Source organism: Lygodium microphyllum, chromosome 21 (genome assembly GCF_053477565.2).
Source record: "Lygodium microphyllum isolate KBCC chromosome 21, Lygodium_microphyllum_v1.1.10, whole genome shotgun sequence".
Taxonomy (NCBI): domain Eukaryota; kingdom Viridiplantae; phylum Streptophyta; class Polypodiopsida; order Schizaeales; family Lygodiaceae; genus Lygodium; species Lygodium microphyllum.
The window spans coordinates 75,008,646-75,021,753 of record NC_141155.1 but is presented as its reverse complement, the minus strand read 5'-3'; positions in this window follow the sequence as shown (position 1 = coordinate 75,021,753).

Genomic DNA, 13,108 nt, shown 5'->3' with positions numbered 1-13,108 from the left:
TCATCTATCTTAGTCTTTTGTGCGATTTTAGGGTCAAGACTTTAATGATGTGCTATTGGATAGTGACTTTGGAGTGAATATCACCACAGTGGCTACTTGCCAAGAAAGTGGGTTGATGGAATGGGAATTATCCCTATTTCTAATTTGAATGGCAAACCAAGAGTTTGATTACAAGGAGTGCTCTAGTCCTGTACTGATTAAACATGTCAACATTCCCTTTCTAGTCTCATTAGCGTTTCTAATTACAGAGCAAGTGGGAAAATATTACCACCTTCATTTAGGATGCTCATGGCTTCGACATGCACATGTAAGCCATAACTAGGATCAAGGCCACTTTACTTTGCAAATTGTGATTACAGAGACAATGAATATAGTCAAAGGATTAGATGATGATGTGGAAGCTAATTTCCTATTGGTTAATGTTGACCTGCTATCCCTCTATTAAATGTAGATGCAATGGCCTTAGTAGCATTTGATGTAGCCAAAGTTCTATGGTAGGAATAAGAGTTTGACGCTTAGTGATATAGTCAATAGGGTCACAAAAGATGAATTAGCAATGATGTATATTGTGACACCAAGGAAACCAAGCTAGCTAAGATAAGGTTTTATTTGGATCTTGAGTTCTGGGGGCATCTAATTTTCCTCCTTTTAGAGTTTGAGGATATCTTTGCTTGGGATACTAGAGATATGAAGAGCTCAGACCCATGATTCTATAAACATGACGTTCACCTAGAGCTAGGTGCAATTTTGATTTGAATGTTGCATTATCATATGAACCTCTGCATGACAAAACTAGTGAAAGAAAATTTGGATTGATTGTTCTGTGTTAGATTCATAGGCTAAGCAGATCTCCTCCATCATGATTGTCCCAAAGAAGAATAAGAAGTTTCGAATTAGTGTGCATTATCAAAATTTGAATGAAGTCACTATTTGTGCTCCATTTTCTCTTCCCTATTTGGACAATGTTCATGATGAGGTTGTTGGGCATGAAATGTCTTTTTTTTGGATGGGTTCAATGGATAATCAAATTCGATTGGATCCAAAGGATTATCCAAAGAGGCTTTTATTATTTCTTGGGGAGTATCTATGTGTACAATTATGTGGTTGAAATTGAAGAATGCAACTGCCTCGTTTCAATGGGATATGCAAGAGATCTTTGAGCTCTCTTTAGAAGATTTCATGAGAGTCTTCTTGCATGATTTTAATGTATTTATTATCATGTCGCTATACCTTCAACACCTTCAGCTATGCCTAACTAGATGACATGATGTTAGTTTGAGCCAAAACCCCATGAAGAAAGTTTTTGCTACAAAGGGTGGCATGCTTATTGGACATGTAAATTCCCAATATAGTATTGATGTGGATCCATGCAAGGCAACCACCATGATGCAAGTAGAGATTCCCAATTTTGCCTTAGGTTTTCTTCAATTCTTGGGCAAGTTTGCTAGCATGGTCAACATCTATACCTTTTAGTTCATGTTGCAATCCTTCTAAACAAATTGACGCATGTTCTAAAATTTGCTTTTTAGTGGGGTACAAAATCAGAATTGGCATTTTGGTGGCTCTCCATGATGCTTTCTAAAGTCCCAATTCTAAATCCTCCCGATTGGAACAAAGAATTCCATGTGTTCATAGATGGTTCGAGCAACACAATTGGGAGTGTTTTAATGCATAAAGATTCCAAGGGTTGGTTTTCATCAAAGTATTATGCTAGCTGTTGATTGTCTATGATGGAGCATAACTACTCCATCATTGAATGGGAGTGTTTGGGCACAATCCATTCTATAAAGAAGTTCTAACATTGTTTTCTAGGCCATCCATTTGTTTGTCATGTTGATCATTCCATTTTGGTGTACCTAATGAAGCAATAGAACGTGGTAGGATGCCTAACAACATGGATGTTATTAATGCATCAGTTTGAAATTTCAATGGTGCATTAGCTAAGAGTTCAACATGTGGTCATTGATTTTCTATCTATATAGGACACTAGGGATGCTTTGGGTGGCGTACAAGATGACTTTCTAGATGCCCAACTTTTTGTCGCCTCGATTTCTCCACTTGGTGATCCCTCCTTGCTCACTCCACCCTAGATCTAGTAGGAGGAGATGCTTATCTTTCTAATTACTACAAAAGCACTTGATCATCTTCTAGTAGATCAAAGGAAGAGGATGGCTCTCCATAGTTTGCAATTTGATGTGATTTTGAGGTAGCTCTATCATCAAACTCTATTTAGAGGTTTACAGTGTGAGTGGTTTTTCCCATAGAGCAGGAGGCCATGATAAAAAAGGCTCAACAAGGCCCATGCAAACATTTTTCTAGTGAAGTTAATATGTAGAAGATTAAGCAAAAGCAGGCTTTTGGTGGCCCACAATGCATGGTGATATCTAAAAATGGGTTCATTGGTGTGATTCTTGCTAATGGTTGGGTTAACCCCATTCATAGGATCATTTACCTCTCTACCATATTCTTCCTTTTGGAGTCTTTTCAAAAATGGGATCTAGATTTTGTTGGCTCAATCAAGCCTATTGTGGCACAAAATGAATATATCTTGACACCTACAAATTACTATATCAAATGAATGGAGGCATGGCCTCTAAAGGATAATATGGCTCATTCCATAGCAACCTGCCTATTTTAGAATGTCAACACATATTTTGGATGTCCGATTGAGCTAGTGACCAAGATAGTCATTTCCTAAACAAGGTTATTCAACACCTTACTACTTTCTTCATGATCATTCATAAGAAGTCTTCTCCATATCATTTTTTGACCAATAGTTTAGTAAACTCTACTAAGAAGACATTATGCAAGATCTTAACCAAGTTAGTGGACCATCATCGGTTTGATTAGGATACCAAGCTTTCCTCTACCCTCTTGGCTTATCAGACTTTCTTCACAGTGGCTATGAGTCTTTCTTTGTACAAGTTGGTTCTCAAATTGAAAGATGTTACATCACTTGAATTTCTAGTTCATAGTCTGTAGATTGCAATTGTGAATCAATTCCTTTCTTGAATTCCTTAACTTCTGATTGGAAATTTTGGATTGATTAGGTGAAGATCAGGTGCAAAGTGCTTACTCATTGTCAGAGTTTTAATGCTGGTAGAAATATTAGTGTAAGGTGCCCGCCCATCGGCTATCTAGGCACGCTTTTAGTGGTCTATCGAGAAACAAATCTAAGCATCATTGCCTGGCACTCCCAGGGAATGTTCCAAGTTTTGTCGCCTAGGGTTTCCTGAATCTGCCTCCCAATGGAACATTCACAGCCGAACCCACTAGGATCGACCTGAAATTTGGGCTCCTAGAGCCAAGGTCTCCTAATAGCATTCTAGTATTAAATCATGGGCATCCTACTTTACATAGAGATACCCAAGCCGAAGCAGACCCATGCCGCACTTGATTCAAAGAGAATGGGAAATGAGAGGGATGCGCCGCTCAACCTCTTTGCCCGTAGGGCATAGTCCCATTCCAGTCCCCTAAAACAACATGAATCAGGATTCTATCCTAACAATTTCTAAAGGTCAAATGACGGTAAAATCTTGTGAGAAGCCTCCCAGTTCTCTAAGACCACCCTGTCGTAGGATGGACTCGTCAACAGTTCCGCCCACCCGCTTTCCTCCATAGCTTTAGTTTTTTAATTAGGTCCTACCACATTTATGTGTGACATTTAAAGTCAGCTTCATTAACTAAGCCTTTTAGGGAACAAGGTTCGTTCGCATAAATTATAGCACACATACACAATTTACAAATAAGTTCAAACAAGTTCCTTAACTTATCTTCAAGTTAATATTTGTCTCCCGCCCATACAGGAGAAATTATGTATCCCTTCTGTCCAACAGAAGCATTCCTTCTATCCTGCAGAAGTAACTGGTCCAAATCACATGGCACCACAAATTCAATCCTTTATCTAGAATAGGATCTCCCAAAATGCCCAGATGTTGGGGGCCACTGAGGTCTTCAACTCCATTCTAGACCTAGCAAGGGGTGTCCAAAGCTCCACCTAACTCGCAAGCTATCTAGGAGCGAAACATCATTCCCATGGTTGGCCTTTTCACCACTCGACCTTCGGCCCATGAATCGAGCAGTGCCCTCTTTGGGTTAATCCGCGGTACGATCATGGGGGTGATCCACCCGTGCAATGTATCCTTCCTTAATTAAATCTTTTAAGAATCTAGCACAACAAGGCATTTAGCCCTAATATCATTTTCTAGGAAAACATTCCTTTATTCCCATGGCAACTTGTCATCACAGACCCTTGCCATGGATTTAGCATAAATCACAAGCACTTGAAACAATCATCCAAACAACAACTAATAACCAGTTGAACATAAAAGCATTTAGGATGTTGTTTGATCAATCAATTAAAAAACCAATTGTATTCTTCACAAATAATGCAAGAATAGTTGCGATAATATTTCCATCGCATATTTGCTCTTCCCCTTGGGATCAAAGAGCGATTCTATGTAAAATTTACTTAACACTTGTATGCATAAATTTTAAGGTCCTGATTATGCCATTCATAACCCTTGACCGATTCCTCCTTGTAATTGCTCTATCGACAAACAAGCCATATGCAACTAGGTGCAATTAACTTTCCTTAATACATGCACTTTGCAAGCTCGATCTTTTGAATATGTGAGCTAAAATTTATCACTTCCGATGACCTATACTCGTGCATCATAGTTTAGGGCCTAATGTATCTCATGCGAGAATCAAAACAAGCATCTATCAATTTGGAAATATATTACTTACGACCGGAACCGCAATTGGATTGACGGTGATGCCTTCGTCTAAAGCTTCATTGTTGGTTATGGGATTGCCATCATCCGCAATAAACTCAAGAGATTAAGAAGGCGGAATAGATTCGAGATGGGAGTGTTGAGATATCAAGCTCCACTCGTGATATGCCAAGGTGACCGTTGTGCATTTATGTCACCGACTTATTAGCTGCAGATGCAGTTGGTACACCGCCCATGAATAATAGCTAGATGACAGCTATCCTTATCTACTCTAGTTCGTGGCTCAGTTAGTATGCCACCTTAGTTAGTTGAGTTTGGTTTGAAACCCATATATAGGGTTCTTCTATTTCTTTGTACTTGAGTTCTTTTGGCTTACACAACTAAGAAGAGGAAAACTTCTTTCAACCTTCACCTTTGTGTGTATTCCCCCATTATGGAAGTGAGAAAGCTACAAGTGAGACTCCTTCCTTCTCTCCCACAATATTGACATGGTATCAGAGCCTGGTTCGTGGTAAGGAGCTCAAGAAAGCAAACCAAGTTCGCGGCGTTCTGGCAAGAGGACCAGTGTTGCTTTCATTTTTCGAGTTTGGGAGCAAGTCTCTGCAGGTAGCACAATCGGAAAGTGGAAGAGTGCATTGTCGCAGATTGAGACGCCCTTCGCGGTGTAGCAAGAGGGAAGTATATGCTGCGGGAAAGGGCTTTAGCCATAAGTTTCCTTGTTTTTTTTATTCGAGGCCATTTCGGGGCCTGTTTTGGAGGCGGAAGTTTTCCGCACGCACTCAGGAAAATGCCCTATTTTTTGCTGTGCGACCACTATTCTACAGGTCAGTGAAAAGTTATCATAGAAATTGCATCGTATGCCTGTGCGTAGAGACATTGGGAGTTATAGAATCATCCTTGTTGCCTATTGATGCAAAATCGTCACTAGGAAGTGACTATGTGGTCAAATACCACTTTCGTCAGTTTTGCAAATTTGCCCTTGTGAGGCTGAAGCTGTGCTTTTTGCAGTGACAGAATTTTTTGCAGTGTTCTGTAATGGCGTCTGATTCTCTTTCACAGATTGTCACTGAAAAGCTTGACAAGAACAACTTCCAAGCATGGAAGTTTAGAATGACAAATTTCCTTATGGGAAAAGGATATTGGGAATTCGTTGCAGGAAACGAAGATGAACCAGTTCTTTCTGATGTTCCCAATCAACAACAAATGCAGGCATTTAAAGGATGGCATGAGAGAGCCAAAAAAATTATGTATTGGTTGTCTATCAGTATTTCAGACTCTATGATTGTGCATATTCAGGATGCAAGTACGCTAAAGGAGGTATGGGATACTTTGTCAAAAATGTATAGCACAAATATGCAAGCTAGGAAAATACAGCTCAAGCAAGAGTTGCACAATGTGCAAAGAGAAAGTATGAGCATCAATGACTATCACATGAAGGTGAAGAAGATTGCACATGCACTTGCTTCCATTGGGTCGCCAGTGGAAGATGATGATTTAGTTTCTATAACCTTGAATGGTCTAGGAAAGGATTATGCACAGTTTCGAACATCGATTTCCGTCCGTGAAAGATTTCCTGATTTTGAGGAGTTGATTGCTCTTCTAATTTCTGAGGAGCATAGAAATTATGGTGCATCTTCTTCAGGAGGAACTTCAAAAGAAGCTGTCTTCTACTCAAATGCTGGAAGAGGTAGAGGCTGAGGTAGAGGAGGCCGATCTGGAGGCTATGGTAGAAATCATAATATGCAGCAAACTCAAGTAAAAACCAGTTCTATGGAGAAGGACGTGGTAACTCTAGAGGCAGGGAGAGCCAAAGAGGTCGTGGAGGATGGCAAAGAGGCCAAAATGCAAACAGCAATGTTGAATGCTACTACTGTGGTAAAATGGGTCATATGGCTAAAGACTGCTATAAAAAGCAGAATGACATCATGAATGAAAAATTGCAACAAGGGAATTATGCATCTTATAATAGACAGGGTGATGACAGAAATGAGCATTTGTTTATGGTGTAGCACATGACCAATTCTGTGACAAGTGTAGAAGAAAGCAACGATGTGTGGTATGTTGACTCAGGTGCATCAAACCACATGACAGGTCATGCAGAATGGATGTAGGATGCAAAGAAAATGGAAAAACCAGGATTTGTGGAGACTGGTGATGATACTGCATATCCTATTGTGCAGATTGGAAAATTTCCTTTGTCTATGCAGGATGGGAAAAAGAAATACATGTCGGATGTATTTCATGTCCCGAATATCACCAAGAACCTGGTTTCTGTTGGTCAAATGGTTGAGCAGGGCTTGCAGGTCAGATTTAATTCTCATGGATGCTTTGTTGAGAATATGAAAAATAAAGGTCGCTTGATAGCAAAAGGAAAGAAGAATGGTAGAATATTATGTTAGATGCAGACATGCCTGAATTGAGTGCATCAATGTTTGCACATGGGACCGATGTAGTTGCAAATATTGATATCTAGCATAAACGCATTGGTCATGTTAATGTACAATGACTTAAATCAATGCAAGCCCAAAATATTATTGCAGGATTGCCTAAATTCAAGGTTGCAGAAATGCATAAGGTATGTGAAGCCTGTCAATTTGGAAAACAGGCAAGGAAACCATTTCCTAGACATGTTCAAGAGAGTAAGAAGCCATTGGAATTAATCCACTTTGATGTGTGGACTACTAAAGCTGCATCTATTGGAGGCTGTCATTATTTTGTCACTTTTATTGATGACTATAGCAGAAAAGTTTGGGTGTATTTTATGAAAAAGAAAAGTGAAGTGTTTGGGCATTTCAAAACTCTTAAAGCTATGGTTGAAAAAGAAACATGCCTGCAAATAAAATGCCTAAGGTTAAATGGAGGGGGAGAGTACCTCTCAAATGAGTTTGCAAGGTTCTTGCATGAGCATGGCATAAAGCAGTAATATTCATGTAGTCATATCCCACAACAAAATGGAATTGCAGAAAGGAAAAACAGGCATATTGGAGAGGTATCTCGTGCCATGCTCAACGAAAAAGACTTGCCAGATTTTTACTGGGCTGAAGCAGTTGCTACAACAGTCTACATAATGAACAGGACTCCCACTGCAGCAATACATGGGATGACTCCAGAGGAGAGGTATACTAGTAGGAAACTAGATATTTCTCATTTGAAGATTTTTTGTTGCATTGCCTATGTTCATGTGCCAGATGAGTTGAGATCCAAGTTGGATCCAAAAGCTAAGAAATGTATCTTTATATGGTTACTCTCTGCAGCAGAAAGGGTATAGATACTATAACCCTTCTACTCGTAAGTTTACAGTGAGCAGAGATATTGTTTTTAATGAGATGAGTAGCTGGTATAAACCAGTAAATGTGATTGATGATGTAGATGCACAAAATGGTAATGCTGCACAGAATTCACAGCAGCAATCACAAAATATTAGTGGACCTGGAGTGTCCTCTAGCAGTGGTTCACATTCTTCACCATGGATAGGCAGATTGAGATCAGGAGAATCTCCTCAAAATAATGCAAATAGTGGTATGCAGGTTTCACGAAAAGAAAAAGAGAAGGTAGATCAGCCCATGTTTGATGTGAATGCAGGTCACTCTTATGTGGATGGTGAATCCAGTGGCTCAGAATAGAGCATTGATGATGAGTTGGGTATTCCTTCTATTGTTACACCTGGAGTAAGGAAGACTAGGGATATTTTGAGAGCACCTGGGAGTGAACCTACTTTGCGCAGGTCTACCAGAGCTAGGTATCCTGTGGATAGGCTAAAATATGATGGATTTACAGCCATTCACTATGCCTATATGGTCAAAGTGATACATGAACCAGAACCCACTTCTTTTGAGCAAGGCATGGGAAAAGAAAAATGAAAGAAAGCCATGGATGAAGAAATGGATGCCTTGGAAGCAAATGCTACATGGGACTTGGTACCTTTGCCTAAAGATAAGAATGCAAATGGTTGTAAGTGGGCTTATAAGGTGAAACACAATGCAGATGGTTCTGTGAACAGATACAAGGCAAGATTAGTAGTCAAGGGGTATGCACAAACGTATGGCATTGATTATGAAGAAACATTCAGTCCGGTTGCAAGGATGGCAACCGTAAGAGCAGTCATTGCTATGGCTGCATCAAAGGGATGGTCTTTACATCAGATGGATGTAAAGAATGCCTTCTTGCATGGTGATTTGCAAGAAGAGGTCTATATGGAACAGCCACCAGGTTATATGCATGCTGTTCATCCTGAGTTTGTTTGCAGGTTGAAGAAAGCCTTGTATGGCTTGAAGCAAGCACCTAGAGCATGGTCTGACAAGATAGGACAATATCTCGTCACTATTGGCTTTCAAATTTCCAAGGCATATTTCTCACTTTATGTGAGAAAAACAGAGAAAGGTATTATGCTACTTGTCATTTATGTTGATGATTTGATTATGACAGGTGATAGTGATGAAGATATCCTTCATGTGAAAATGTTATTGAAGCAGATTTTGAGATGAAGGATTTGGGAGAGCTGCGTTATTTCTTGGGCATTGAGGTGATTAGATCACCAAGTGGGATACGGCTCTTGCAAAGGTAGTATGGATTGGACATGCTGTTCAAATATGGGATGACAGGCTGTAAGCCTATTTCAGTTCCTTTGGAGCAGAATGTGAAGCTGAGTGCAGATGCAGGTGAGCTTCTGGAAGACCCTACTATGTACAGACGCATAGTAGGAAGTTTGATTTATATGACTATTACCATGCCAGATTTGAGCTATGCTGTTGGATTTGTAAGTCAGTTTATGCAGGCTCCAAGGAAACCGCATTTGGATGCAGCTAGACGCATACTCAGGTATGTGATGTCCACATTACAGTATGGACTATTTTATGAGACTAGGATTCGGATACAGTTGCATGGATACACTAATGCTGATTGGGCTGGTAGTATTTCTAATAGACGATCTACCAGTGGATATGTGTTCTCTTTTGGGAGTGCTGCAGTCATTTGGAGCAGCAAGAAACAGCCTACAGTTGCCTTGTCGAGCACAGAGGCTGAGTATAGGGGCGCAGCAATGGCTGCATGTGAGGTAGCTTGGTTACATAAGCTACTTTATGATATGCATCAGCCTACATATGGGCCAGTTGTCATTTATTGTGACAACATGAGCAGTATACACTTGGCAAATAACCCAGTCTATCATGCTAGAACAAAGCACATTGAGGTGCATTATCACTATGTGCAGGAGAGGGTTTTACTAGGTCTTATTGATCTAGTTTATGTCAGCACAGAGGATCAAGTAGCTGACATATTCATGAAGGCATTGGGCGGCGCAGAGAAGCTGTGCAAGTTCAGAGACCTACTTGGTGTGCAAGAATTGGGATTGAGCTCGAGGGGAAGTGTTGAGATATCGAGCTCCACTCGTGATATGCCAGGGTGACCGTTGTGCATTTATGTCACCGACTTGTTAGCTACAGATGCGGTTGGTACACTGCCCATGAATAATAGCTAGATGACAGCTATCCTTATCTACTCTAGTTCGTGGCTCAGTTAGTATGCCACCTTAGTTAGTTGAGTTTGGTTTGAAACCCATATATAGGGTTCTTCTATTTCTTTGTACTTGAGTTCTTTTGGCTTACACAACTAAGAAGAGAAAAACTGTTTTCAGCCTCCACCTTTGTGTGTATTCCCCCATTGTGTAAGTGAGAAAGCTACAAGTGAGACTCCTTCCTTCTCTTCCACAATATTGACAGGGAGAGTGTAAGAGAAGATGGCTAAGTTGAGGATCGAGATAGAGGGAATTGTGCAGCCTCTCGGGGTAACTCTTCTCTCTCTCTCTCTCTCTCTCTCTCTCAATATCTTGGAGGGGTATCCTTCTCTCTACCTCTCTCCCGCCGCCTCTCGGGGTCTCCTTATGCTCCTTATGCCTCCATGTGCCTCATATTTATAGTGAATTAGAGAAGAGGGCTTGTGGTTGAGAAGTGGAGCTCTTTGTGGAGAGGGGAATCTTGGAAATATTAGTGATTTGATACTCAGATCATAAATCTGATGGTTCCATTGGCTCCGACAGGGGGGTAAAACTATAAGACACTTGATTAGAAAGCTCTTAGTTCACTCATTCTTCTTTTCTCTGTTCAAAGTACTGTTTTCTGTCTGTAGACTGCAATTGCAGCGCGCGCGATTTTGCAAATCCCTCTCTTTATTTTTTTCTTTTTATAAAATCTCCAAAACTAACTAAAACATCACTTGTCTTTTTTAAATGACATCAAGTTCTAGAAATCTCCATATCTTTTTTTAGGATAATATCTAAAATATTTAAAATATACTAGTTTTGCCAAAAATCTAATATTTTTGGACCATTCAAACTATACACATTTACTAGTCATTAATATAGCTCATAAGCCTCGTTCACGTTGTAACTTACATGAAAGGTGGCTATGGTTCTTGTCAATCCGAGAAAAATATCAGATTTACAACTCTCTAAATTTTTACACATATTTTTAATTAAATAAAATTCCTTAATTATTAACGTTAGTTAGTTTTTTACTTTAGTTAGTCTTTATTTAGTAATCTTACTAACTTATTAATTGACTAATTGACTTTCGAAGTAACCAACTAACTTTTAATTGCATGGAAATATTACAATTAGGTCGATCGCTTTTCCAAGTTATGTCTTTTCAAGTGGGGTCAAGTTGTGCTAGCTTTCAATAACCACATGGGCAAGTTACTAGGTAAACTTAAGTTCCAATAGAGCAAACCATTTTGGGTGTTCTCTTCTTCCAATTCTAATGCTTTCTATCTAACATATTTGCAAGGGCATCTTCTACCTCATACAATAATCAATTCCGACTTCAACATTACTCTAGTGTGGGCTCGAGTGTTTGTTTTTGGTTTATGAAGAACTTGTGGAGGCTTCTAATCATGCACCTAAGTTGGGGAGGCCTAGCCTTTCTATTCTATTAGGCTAGGCTTCAAATTCGACTTTAATGGTGGACCAAATTGTTGTCCAGCTACTTCTAACAGAGTTTCATGCACATGTAGGTAACATGGCGTGTACTATTTATTTCCCCCCTCTCTTTCTCCACCAATCATATATTCTCTAGCACCCTCCCACCTCTCCACCAAATGGGTGGAGGCATGGGCTCTAAAGGATAATATAACTCAATCCACACCTCCCTATCCTCTCTTTCTCCACCAATGGTATATTCTCCATCAATCTTCCCTTTCTCTTTGTCAACCCCACCTCTCTCCATCAAACCCCATCTTCCTCCACCAACCCCATCTTCTCTATCAATGTCTCATCTTGCCCTCTCTCTTCCCATCTATATCATCCTCTCTATTGACTACATGGTGGGTGCCGATGCTCCATCTCCAACCCCATCTTCTCCATCCACTCTCTTCTTCTCATTACCTTGCTCCACCACCACCTCCTCCTTTTTCCCTTTTTCCTCTTCTTCTTCTTGTTCTTCTTCTTTATCCTCCTCCCCCCCCCCCCCCCCCCCCCCCCGCCCCCCCTCTCAACTATATGGCATCACCTCCAATCCTATATTTTCCATCAATCTGCTTATTTTCTTTGCCTCCCCCATTGACCATGTACGATGTACCCTCCCTCTCTCCCTTCCTCTTTTTAGTGAACATAAAATACAAGAGTCACAAAGACAACTATATGTACGACAAAGATGATGAAAAAGAGATCGTAGTGCTAAGAGGCCAAATCATTTGTGGAATTGAGGCTCCCATATTGTATGGTTCTAAATTGCCAATGTAAGAGACCCCCTGCCCCTCTCCCTACTTTCACTCTCGCCCTCTCCAATATTTTCAATCAACTTGCCTCTCTCCTCTCCCTCTTTCTCGCTCTTCCTCTCCCTCTCCCTCTCCCTCTCCCTCTCCTCGACTTCCCACCCCTACCCTCTCGACTACGTCGCGGGGCATTGGGGTGTCCATCTCCAACCCCAACCGTAATCACATCCCATACTTTAGTGTCTCTTTGTTTAGAGGCCTTTGTCTTGAGACAATGTTGTTTTGATGCTAATACTCACATCAAGGCCTGCATATGGACCCATTTCCTAATAGTTTCAGACTTTTACGCTTATTGCATATCTATGAGGCCAATATAAACATCAATGTGATCAATATAATAATTATTGCCTTTTTCATCAAAATTAATTATGGTAGCACCCTTTTAAGTGAGTCATAATACAAAGCATTTAAAACCTTACAACTTGGCTCAAAAGTTTAGTAGCTTTTGCTTTATATATGTATTAAAGATCTAGTCTAAGAGGCTGGTGTACCTCTCTATGGAAATTTGGACGCGGAAATGAGTTGTGCCGTTAACGAAACGGAACCTAGGGTTTCAACTCATGCACTTGCAATGCTCTAACATGCAATCACGCTAGGCCACAACCCCA